General features: G+C 40.6%; 1 protein-coding gene across 6 annotated transcripts in view; it reads left to right on the forward strand.

The window, feature by feature from the left end:
* Positions 1-12,406, forward strand: part of LOC125461299 (extracellular sulfatase Sulf-2-like) — a 299,570-nt gene that overhangs the window by 13,278 nt on the left and 273,886 nt on the right. The window lies entirely within an intron of this gene.

Consider the following 12,406-nt stretch of genomic DNA (forward strand, 5'->3'; position numbering starts at 1 on the left):
GAATAAGTTAGTGAACATAAGCTCCAGTTCAGGATTTCAGTTGTGGCTGAATGTACTAAATCAAATTACAACACCTGCCTAATGTTCAGTTTCATTTTAAAAATGCTGGGATATAATTCTCAGACTAAACATCTCAGAAATAAGAGATTGAAGTTGTGCAGGGGCCTGGTACGCTATACTTTCAGTACTATTATAGGATGGAGATCTGATTATACAAAAAGACATTGAAGCACTGGAGAAAGTATAATCAAACTTATGACCTGTGGGCTTATCATTGGGGGAGCTCTTATTTTAAAAAAAAAACTGAACTGATTACACCTGTTTCTGCTTTTTAGGAGAGAAGAATTGGTGAAGATTTGATCGAAGTCTTTGAATTTATGCGTTGGGGAGGGGTGTAAATCTTCCGTGGGACTTGGGGAAAACCCACTCTGGAAATTATATTTTTTTTGTACAGCTCAAGTTGCACATCTGAGCCATAAAATACTTTGTGTGCTATCAGATTTGCAGTATACTTTATTCCTTTATGGACTCCAATGCAGTAATATGATATGGAAGTGGACCATTTGAAAGGTCAAGTGTTGATTTTTTTGAACCACAGGCCACATTAGTACTTAAAGGCCCTCTAAAGCTCAGTCCTCATTTCCCTCATCTCCCCTATGAACCTAAATGCCCACCAGATTAACCCCTTTAGCCTCCTAGACAGTATGCACCAAGTCCTGGAGTTGAATGCAGTTCTGTCGGCATTTTTTGTTTCTTGGTGGAAAAAAAAACACTTAATCATATTAAAAAATGCCCCCATATCATTGATATAGGGGAAAAAGTGTATTTTGCCATGTGAAAGTAAAAAAAAAGGAATACTCACAATCCTATTTGCTTGTGTCAATAAACCAAAAATGGCATTAAAGGGATGATCTGATAGTAGATATTGAGACTTATTGGAATATTTATGTGTTGAAGTGCAATATGACTTGAAACTCAGCCACAATTTCAGTTGATTGAGTGTTAGACTACTTTCTGAGAGAAAGAACATAATGTGCTCATTTCAGTTTCGATGCACAGTGTCTGTTGATCATTGTATGAGAGTAGTCATTACAACCATAAAAGGAAAGACGCAACAGGGGCGATAGTTTTTATTTTTAAGATTTTATTTTACCATCTTCTGGTGCCCTCTCTACTGGAAAAGCACTATTATTCAAGTGACTGAATTAAAAGGCTAGTTAAGGATTAATTTATCTTTAACAAACAGATCATTATTATGAATCACTATATTAAAAATAGTTAAAATTGTAACACCTATTGGTGGCATTTGTAGGTATGAAAACATTTCATACTCTTAGCATGTTCCTGATTTCCCCAGCAAGTGTTCTATTTTCTTCATGAACTCTCAAGTTCTGTCTTTCTTTTTAGGATGAGGCAGAGCTTGTCTTCCTCCAATTATCTGACTGTTGTTGCCTTGAAGTTATTTTAAAAGATGTTAGAGGAACAGTTACAGTTTGCAGATGAGAGGTTCTGGGCCAGGCAACTGACTAAACAGTGTTTTTGGAATGAGCTATTGGATGACATTGTTCAAGAGGTTGAAAATGATACTTAAGTGCCCAACCAGTGGCACAGAGGTATCTCTCCTGAAGTTGAGGAGTTTGTATTTGTGAAGAGTACATTTCCTGAGAGGGACTTGAAGCTGCCGGCTTTAGCTCTTCACACTCCCTGTCTCACAACTCTACGTGAAGGGTGGAGTGATGGAGATGAAAAGGAAGAGGATGAGTGTGCACTGCTGTGAGGGGCACTGTCTGGGCATCTGTCTGGCTATCCCTAACTGCATTGCATTGACATGATGCACATTGATTACCATGGACATGTCATCAGTCTCTGCAGAATCTTCATTTTGGAGCAGCCTCTGTTACAGGGCCTCTTAAAATGGATGGGCAATGATGTCAGTGTCCCTGAGTGGGGTTCCTTACTATCGGCTTCTTCAATTGCCTTTGCCCGTGCACATAATAAGTGAGGATATTGGCTGGAGTGGGTGTGTGTGTGTGTGTGTGTGTGTGTGATCTTTGCACTGCAGAGCATGATGTGAGTACAGCAGACAGACACACGTGACTCGCTAACCCTGTGCTTCATATTCCAAGCCGGCTTGAGGCCTTATCTGGGCTAATGGATAGTGTGGGTCTATAATGTGCTGGTATAGGTTTTGAGCCTCTTGCTGCCAAGGAGACTGGCAAACACTCTGGGACATTTTGCTCTCCCTCTGGAAGAACTTTTAGGAAATACAGGAAGGTGGTGATGAGAACTTGATCAATCAGGAGGTGCACCAACCCTGCACATGTTGGTATGAGCTATGCTATGCATTGTGCAGGACCCTCTTCCATGGTCTTCACCAGAAATAGTGCAATGAAATGACACTCAGCTTCCCACACTTGTGATGTCCTCTCCACGTCCAGTACCACCAACTCCTTTGGTGTCAGATTGTGTCAGTCTGCCACATACCACCTGCTCATCCGATATTCTTTGTGGGAGTTGATTTTACTTATTCCTGCAGAATGAGGAGGCAGGATATGAGTAGCCTGCCTGTTCCAGCATGACATTGACGTTATCTGCTATGCTCCATTTCTCAATGCACTCTTTATATCAAGGTGGCTGGCATCTTGTTTCTTGGTCACCTTGCTCTGACAACGTTAGGGAGGACTACGTGCACTCAGTCTGCTCAGCTCATAGATGCCTCTATCACCTTGGTGTTCTCTGCCACACTTTTTAAATCAGGCCATGGATTATTTTTTTCACATTGGATCCACATATTCTTGGTCAGTCCTGTTAGGCTGACCACCATCTCTTGGTGTCTTCCTTCAGCTAAAAACTGGGGACAACATTGTTATACCTTTTCAGCAACTATCTCAGGTTAATGCACCACAGAGACAACTGAGCACGCCACCCTTAAGCTCGTTCCTGTACCTCTTTCGCAATGAATGCTGATCCCAGTCAAGACTGCCGCTTGCTTTTTCATGGGCCCAGTTGTTGGATCCTGCAGCCATGTCACTCTCCATGCTGTTAGTTAATTGATCACTGAAACCATCCTCATGACGATTGGGCTCTTCCACATTTTAAACTTGCGCCACATCATCGATGTCAACATTGCCATCGGGTCAGGACCTGGATATGATGCAGAGGTCAGGTTCCTGACCCCTGTATTTAAAATGCCCTCTTTGGAATTTTGTGCATGTCTGTGCTAAGTGTTTTTTCTTGTTGATACATAACAGGACCTGGTTGATGCAGAGAGTACAATAAGCAGTGTTCCTGTAGGTTTTGAGTAGAAGTGTCACTTTAAGATTTATGATCATGCAGGGAAAACCTCTGCTCTGGTTATTTTCTTTATAACACAGCTGTTCAAAGTGAATGTAATCCCTTCAGATTTTTGTTATTGAAAACCAGAAAATACTGCACAACCCCAATGACAGTCATACACCAAGAAATAGACCTGGGACTGGAACTGCTGAAATGCTCCAAACGCCGAATAAATAGAAGCTGAATTGAATGGTAAAGAACCTGAATTCCCTTGAAATTCAGAAATATTTTAAAAGTTACAAAAAGCCCTTCAATCAATTTTGGATATGACTATTATGATTCCCTCCTCAGACATCTGTAGATTTTGAGCTATGGGATATTTATAAACTGACTACAAAGCCACTGTGTCTATTTCTCTCCTTCATTAATGATTCACTTTTTAACTACGTGTGATGCATTATTAATGCCCAATTTGAAACTTCCAGCACTGCCAATCGGTATTCTAGTTATTAACATGACTAAATAAACCATGAGCATTCACTTCTGCAAGGCCGCCCCTTTCCAACAAGCGTCTACTGTAAGCAGTAAATGCATCGCGTGAATGAATATTCATGATGAAATGAATTAAGGGATTGTGTTAAATGCTGTCTGCAACCTCAGCAGTGTTATGAATGTCTCCTTGGTTTTCAAAAAAAAACCCAGAGTAGGAGCTAGACAGACGAGAAGCCTTTTTCGGAATTCCTTCTGGCTGCCCCAGCCTGTGTTCATTCACTGGCACTTTGCCCTAAGCTACTTTGTGGAATAGAATTCTGAACCTGAGCCAGCCCTGTTGGTTAGTATTCCAGCAGGATGTGCTGATATTGGCAATAGGCGCATAATAAACTGACACACTTGTGGCATTGAAATCCCTTGTCACCCCTGGTGAGAGGAATGATGGGTGTATCTGATCCTGTGTTTGAAAGAGTGGGGTTAAAGCTGCATTGACCTTTATTGAGATTCTGTTTATGACCTTGTTAACCTTTGGCAATTGTCTAACTATGGGTGTCCTGGGAACCAGAGGTTTGTTTTCTCAAAGGTGGCAAAGCTTTAGAATTGTGCAACCAGTGTTTATTGTGTTAGTTGCATGTTACTTAATAGAAATTAGCTAACGATCCCTTGGAGCTTATGACTGGGGCAAGATGTAAACTTCAGAGATTATATGCATATATTTTATTTATTCATAATGCACATAAAATACATACAAAATCTGTTTTTAAAAACACACATGCTGTCACACTTGATCTAATGCTCACACATTTGCTGGTGACGTTAAAGCCATATGCCAAACAACATGTAGGGCTATTATAAATGTCAATCATGACACAGCTGAAAGCAGACCCTACAAAACTACCTGGGGGAATGGATGAAATCTTGCAGCAGTGTCCTGGTTTGAGTTGGCTTGCATCTAACAGCCACCAGCTATTTTCCTTTTAGTGAATGGAGTCATAGTCTGGCTACAAAGAGCTTTCTCCCAAGTATTGTTTTATCCAATGACTTTAGCATTACCAGGACACTCTTTCGTGTCATTTCATTCATTGTGTTACTCGTTTTTTTTTCCTTCACTTCTGTGAAGGAATTTTGTACTTGAGTCCACGTTTTTTGGAACAAGAGATCTTGTATAAGGAGTAACCTTTTAACCCATTTCTCCAGAAAGTTTTAAGGATGAGAACTGCAAGAAGTAAGGAGCTAGCACTCAATTTGAGCGCTAATGTCATAACTGGTACTTGTCTAATGAACACAAGTTATCATTTACAATATAATCATCGCACTGTGAGTTAACATTACCTACAGCATTAGTCATTTTCTGTTATTTATTTGTGGCACATGCATGTCACTGACAGGACTAGCTTTTATTTCCAGACTTAGTTGCCCTTGATGGTGCCAGTAAGCTGATTTTTGAATCACTGCAATAGTATAAACACACCCGCAACACTGTTAAAGAGGGGAGGTACAGGATTTTTAACTTGGTGTCACTGAAAGAATGGCCAAATACTTCCAAGTCAGGATGGTGAATAGATTTAAGGGGAACTTGCATGTGTGGTGTTTCCATGTATCTGTTGCCCTCGTCTTCCAAAATAGTGTTTGTCATGGATTTGGAAGGTGCTGTCTAAGGAATCTTGATAGAATTCTTCAGTACATTATATAGCTGGTACACGCTATGCATTTGTTAGAAGGACTTGAATGTTTGTGGATGTGATGCCCATCAAGTGGTCTGATTTGTCCTAGAAAATGTCAAGCTGCTGGAATGTCATTGGAGCTGTGCTCCTCCAGGCAAGTGGGGATTATTCCACCACTGTCTTGACCTTGTGCCTTCTAGATGGTTGACCCCAGATTTTGAGGAGTTAGGCGAGTTACATATTGCAGGATTCCTAGCCTCTGACCTGCTCTTGTCACCCTATTTCATAAGACCAATCCAGTTTAGTTTTGGTCAGTGGTAACTCCCAAGTTGCTGTTAGTGAAGGTTTTGGTATTGAATGCCAAGAAGTAATGGTGAGATCGTTTCCAAAAAAAAAGCATAATTACCTGGTGCTCTGTAATATCTCCAGAAGTCCAACTGGAAACGAACATTTAATTTTGTGCTCAGTAATAAATAAAACAGCTGCTTGTAGCTTACGTTGGTTAGTTCCAATCAGGGAAGACAGCTCTGCAGACCACTCCCTGCGTCTGCTTTATTTTCTATTTTAACCTGTTCAGTGATGTTATTGCTCATCTCCGGATTAGGTAGGACTTAAACCAGAGTCTGGCTGGATCTGTTTTTTTTTGTTTTTCTTTTTCTCCCTGTATCCAGAAGTACTATCACACACAAATAAATGGTTTATTTATCATCATGACCATTTTCTTTTAACAATGAGCCACCACCAGTAAATCATCTGTGGAGCCGATTTGGATATTTGCATTTAAAGCCTGTTATTGGCAATGCCAACCATCCAAAAGTGAGGGAGGGGCAAGGGAGAGCAGGAAGGGTCCTGTGTCGAGGTCTGCTTTATTTCCTTTTTTGTTTTCTTTTATATCCTGAAGTGTTATCTCACAACTTAATGGTTTTACCACCAACAAATTATCCTGATTTTAAAAATAACTATTAACTAGCACCAGTAATGACCAGTGCAGTCAATTAGACGTTTGTGCAAAGCCCATTTATGAACAATGAATTTTTTTTCTGTTCAGGATTTGCTTTTTTTGAAAAAAACAAAGTATTCAATCTATTTTTCCTAATCAACCTGTTCAGAGATGTTATTACTTCTGGCACAGGTGGGACTTGAACCCAGGTGTCTCAGGTCGAGGGATAATGACCTGAAACTGCACCACAAGGGCCCAAGGGTCTGCTTTGTGTTTCTAGTCTACGTCTTTTCAGTATGAGTGTCAGTCTAGATTCATCAAGAGTGGGATTTGAATTCTATGAACTGAGCAATGACTGGGTACAAGGGTCTGCTTTTTTTTTTGCTGTTCCTCTTCTTTTCTTTGAAAGAGGACCTCTTTGCCTTTTTTTTTTAAACCCCCAAGACTACCGCTGCACTGAAGAGGGCCCAGAAGTAATGCTTACATTTTCCCCAAATCACCCATGGCTGTGTATAGTTTTTTTTAAAAATATACAGTGGTACAAGAAAAAGACACCATTGTGCAAAGACTTCATTATTCATTTCTTTTCTCCACCAGGTAAACACCCATGTGGGTGATGAAACACTAATCAGGAAAGCTTGTTAAAGGTAGTGCTATCGTCTAGAAAGTGAAGGGGTAGGGGGTGAAAAATGGGGTGGAAAGCGTAAAGTTTATAGGCGTGACGATAACCAACACTTCTGTCCTGGATCTGCTACATAGATGTGATGGTCAAGAAGCTACAACAAAGCCTCCCCTTCCTCAGAAGGCTTGGGAAATTTAGCATGCCCATAAGGACCCTCCCTAACTTTACAGATGAACCATTGAAAGCATTCTGTTTGTTTGCATCATTATCTTTGGTACAGCAACTGCTCTGCCCAGGACCATAAGAAACTATGGAAAGAAGTGAACGTAGCCCAGACCATCACGCAAGCCAACGTCACATCCATGGACTTCATCCACAATTCTTGTTTCCTCGGAAAAGCTGTCAACATCAATAAAGAACCCTCCCATGCCAGTGATACTCTCTTCCAAGCTTTTCCATCAGACAGAAGATACAGAAGCTTGAATACACGCACCAACAGGTTCAATAACAGCTTCTTGTCTGCTGTTATTAGACTGTTGAGTGGACCTCTAACTTGAAATCTAATGTTGATATTGCTTTTGTGCACATCCTGTGCAGCTGTAACCTTGTAGGTCTCACTCTGTACAAATACTGAATGATCTGTATGGCCTTGTGAATGATCTGTACTGCACACAAAACAAAACTTGCCACATGTACCCAAGTACACTGGCAACAATAAATCCAATCAAGTAAAATGGTCTGCATTATGAAGGACTTGAGCGATTTGAGTTCCAGATGGACAGGCCATTGCCTGTTACTGAGAGAACTCATACTTGATGAGTTCCACGATTTATGAGTAGCTGTTCACCTTGGGCTGTTTAAGAGAGTTATCACAGGCATGGATATTTCTTGTCACTCGTCAGTCCAAGCCTGGATATTGTCCGAGTCTTGCGGAAAACGTTTCAGTATCTAAGAACTGAAGAATGTTGCTGAATAGTGCTGATCAGAAGGAGTCATTGGCTTCTATTTCCTGAAGCTGGCAGGGAATTCAGAAGTCTACACAGTGGCTGAAAAAGTAAGATGGAATGTAGGTGCTGAAGATATGTACACTTCATCAGCAAACATTTCCCACTTCTGACCTTGTATTCGAAGGGACAGTTATTGATAAAACAGTTGAAGATGGTTAGGCCTGGGACCCTACCATGAGAAGCTCCTTCAGAGATGTCAGCCATCTCCATTTCAGGGCTTCCGATCAAAACCATCTTCCATTTTCTATTGAACCTTAACTTGCACCTATTTTACATGTCTCTTTCTTTCAGCCAAATTAGCTTTTGTTCTTTTTGTATTTTGCACCACACCTGTCGACCATGTTTTCCCCTTCCCCTCCTTTTGCCCTCCTTTAAAAGAAAACCACTTTTTCCAACTTCTTTCAATTCCGGAGTTCATTTTCGACTCTCTCTGAATTTTTCTGTCTGCAGATGCTGCCGTATCTGCTGAGTTTCTCCAATATTACGACTATTCCTTTTTACTTTTGGGACTTTCTGCTTGCAATATTCCTAGTTTTGCTGGAGCCCCTTGATATTGCATTCAGTCAAATGTTTCTTAATGTCAAAGGTTGTCACTTTCGCCTCACCTCTGAAATTCCATGCTTTTGTCCATGTTTGAACTAAGGCTGTTAGGAGCTGAGTGGCCCTGGTGGAACCCAAACTAGGCATCACTGAGCAGGTGCTGCTTGATAGCATTGATAACACCTCCCATCACTTACTGATGATTGAGACTGTAGAGGCACTGACTAGCTGGGTTGGATTTGTCCTATTTGTTTACAGGACAAACCTGGGCAATTTTCCACATTGTTGGGTAGCTGCCAGTGTTGGAACTGTACAAGAGGAATCTGGCGAGGGGAGCAACAAGTTTCTGTATCTAAATATGTGGCTGGTTTTGGAAGACAGGTCTTCAGGATTACAACATTCACAATGCTGTCAGTGTGTGTGGTGTTCGCCCAGCACAGCACACCTTGACTGTTTACATGCAAAATGAATTTAATTAGGAAGGATGTTGTGAAACTTGAAAGGGCTCGGAAAAGGTTTCCAATGCTGGCAACATCCTTGCAGGGTTTGAGCTATATGGAGAAGCTAAATAGGCTGGATCTATTTTCTCTGGAGTGTTACAGACTGGTGACCTTATGGATGTTTATAAAATCATGAGGCGGGGTATAGTAGGGTGAATAGTCAAAGCCTTTTTGCAGGCTAGGGCAGTCCAAAACTAGAAACCCTAGTTTTAAGGTGAGAGGGGAAAGATTTAAAGGGGACCTGAGGGGCAACTTTTTCGCACAGAGGGGGGTGAGTGTATGGAATGAGCTACTGGAGGAAGTGGTGGAGGCTGCTACAATTACAATTAAAAGAAATCTGGATGGATACATTTCATAGGAAGGATTTAGAAGGATATATGCTAAATGCTGGGACTAGATTATTTTAGGCTAGTTCATCAAAAGGACACGTTAGACTGAAGGGTCTGTTTCTATGTTGTACAGCTTTCTGACTCTATAGTGGAAGTGGCTGAATACTGCCAGTTCATCTCTGGAGGAGACTGGGGAATGTTTGACTGCGTGTGCTCCAATTTGAGTTCAGGAGTTCCAACTGCTCCTCCTGTACCTATCTACTTTGAAGATCATGACTTTCGGGGACTTCTTTTCCACATGGACCCCAGTAAAATTTGGATATTACTTTTGGAACCAGAAACTATTTTGCTATACTTTTTTTTCTCAGTTGTTTCTTGGAATGCATTCCTTGGTAAATAAAGCAGTCAATGGGAAACATCACATTTAATATGAAACAAAATACACTCTTTTTTTTTTTTTCCCCTGCAATTATGTGCAAAGCAATATAATTTGCTGATTACATATAATCATTAGTCTTGTCCATCAAATACCCAAAAAGTGAATTTGAAATGATACCAGTTTTTTCTGAGAATTGTAATGTTGCTGGGATAATCTCTTCCTGTTCAGCAGACATTCCTTTTGATTGATTACAAATAAAATGGATGAAACAAAGTTGCTATTGAAATTACCTGCAGCCCTGTTAACGTACAACTCTGTCAGCATACAATCCCCACTTACTGAATCTGACGGGGTAAACATGTTAAATTCAGCTCAGTTTGCAATCCTTCCACTCTTTGCATTATCTGCAAACCTTGAAATTTGTTTTAAGGTCTAGATCATTAATATAGACCGTTAATCAGGAGAAACAAAGGTTCCCTACACAGACCTCTGGGATGTTCCAGTATAAATCTTCCTCTAGCCAAGCATTTTCCACACTCCCTTCCCTCCATGTCCTATCATCAATTACCTTATCAACTCTTAGTACAGACATCCTATCCAATAGCATTTTGGGCATATTTTAATCCCTTAGAGTGTTCAAATTACCTCTGCTTTCATTGTGATCTGGGTAGCATCATCTTCCTTTGATGAAGACTGAAATATTCGTTAATAACTCGACCATGTCCTCCGCCTCCATTAATAAATTCCTTTTTGATCTCTCATCAGACCTACTGTTTATTATCACTTGTCTACAGAGGATTTTGGGATTCCCTTTCATACCAGTTGCCAGTAGCTTTTACTTTTGCCAATCCTAATTTAGTTTTTCACTTCCCCTCCTTTTGTAGAGCAAATGTTGTATTAGTGGCTGGCATCGCAATCTGTTCCTGTAACTCACCATTTTTATTTACCATTCTGTACATTTTGCATATTTGCATTCTAAAACTGACATGGACACTAGACAGTATTATTATTCTCTACCTTCTTCTGCCCCATCTATTAACTTGCTATTCATTTTCCTAGTACTGTTTATATCTCTCCCAGTATTCCATGCATCTTGGTAATCCTCTGTTATTTTCTGTTTCCCACACCCCTATCAATCTGCTTTAAACCCTCTCCAACTGCGTATCGAAGCACTGCGCACAACACTTTACCAGTAGTAATCTGTGGAGTTTCCATGTTCTCCCTTTTGTCTTTGTGGGTTTCAGTCAGGTAATCCACTTTGCATCTATGGAGCTGTGGGAGGAAAGATTAAGTAACTGGCCAGGCTAAATTGCTGCCTAGTGTTGAAGAATGTGCAGGCTATGACTATATTAGGATTGAGTAGGGGGTGTGAAATGGGTCTGGGTGAGATGCTCTTCAGAGGGTCGGTAGAGACCTAATGGGCTGAAAGAACTCTTTCTGCACGGTAGGAATTCTAACCGTGTAAAAATCAAGAGCCCTACCTCCTGCATCAACTATCCAGTCACATGTACCTCTGCTTCACCTTTGTTTCTACACAGGAAGATTACTATTGCCTTTTGAGGACTTAGATATTATTATTATTATTATAAGTATTATACACAATAAATGTTATCCATATGAAAGCATTACGGATAGTACACTTACTAATATTCATACACCTTTTCTAATAATGATATGCCTTACATTTCTAAAATAGAGACTTGCAAATTCCTTTCCTTTTTTTTGTGTAACACCTAATTTTCTTTCCCAGATGCAGAATCCAACTGGTTCTTGGAACTGTGACTTCATATGCATGCTTCAGTCTCAATTGGCTCTTCCAAACTAGGAGAGATGTGGGCAGATGCTTATCCATTTCAATTATCAAATGCAGATTGAGTTAAATATCCTGATGCCCTGATGAAGGGCCCTGACCCAAAATATTGACTTTCCTGCTCTGATGATGCCTGACCTGCTGTGTTCCTCCAGCATTTGCAGTTCTTGCTATCTGAGTGAGCTAAATATTGCCTGGCTAGAAATAAAGTACCTTTTTAAAGTTTCCTTGCATCGCCTCCAGGTATGTCACACCCCTTTTTTTTTTTCCCATCCCAATGTGATAAATTCTGTTTCCCCTTCCAGCCATCCCGTGGTTATTCTGTGCAAAACTGCACATCTGCTTTTTAAGCCCATTCCCAGTAGGAAATGTGTTGATAAATATGAAAATTCATTGCAATTAGATCCTTTTCAGACAACCAGTGGTGCTAAAGTACATAGGTAACTGGGTAACATGGAATGGGAACAGATGCTATCAGGGAAGAGTACTATTGAAATGTGGAGATTATTTAAGGAATGCTTACTGCGCGTGCTCAATATGTTTGTCCCAAGCAGGCAGGCAAGATACAGTCAAGTGAGGGAGCCTTGGTCCTGGAGAGGTTGAACGACTGATTTAAGAGGAAGAAGGATGCTTATAATGTTTAGGAAACAAGGAACGGAAAAGGCTCTAGAGGGATACAAGTTATCCAGGAAGGAGCTGAAGAAAGGGATTAGCAGAGGTATAAGGGGGCATGTGAAAACCTTGACCGATAGGATCAAGGAAAATTCCAAGGTGTTTTACACATACGTGAGGAATAAGAGTTGACCAGCACGAGAGAGAGAGAGAGAGAGAGAAGGGCCAATCAGAT

The sequence above is a fragment of the Stegostoma tigrinum genome, chromosome 19, assembly GCF_030684315.1.
Source record: "Stegostoma tigrinum isolate sSteTig4 chromosome 19, sSteTig4.hap1, whole genome shotgun sequence".
Taxonomy (NCBI): domain Eukaryota; kingdom Metazoa; phylum Chordata; class Chondrichthyes; order Orectolobiformes; family Stegostomatidae; genus Stegostoma; species Stegostoma tigrinum.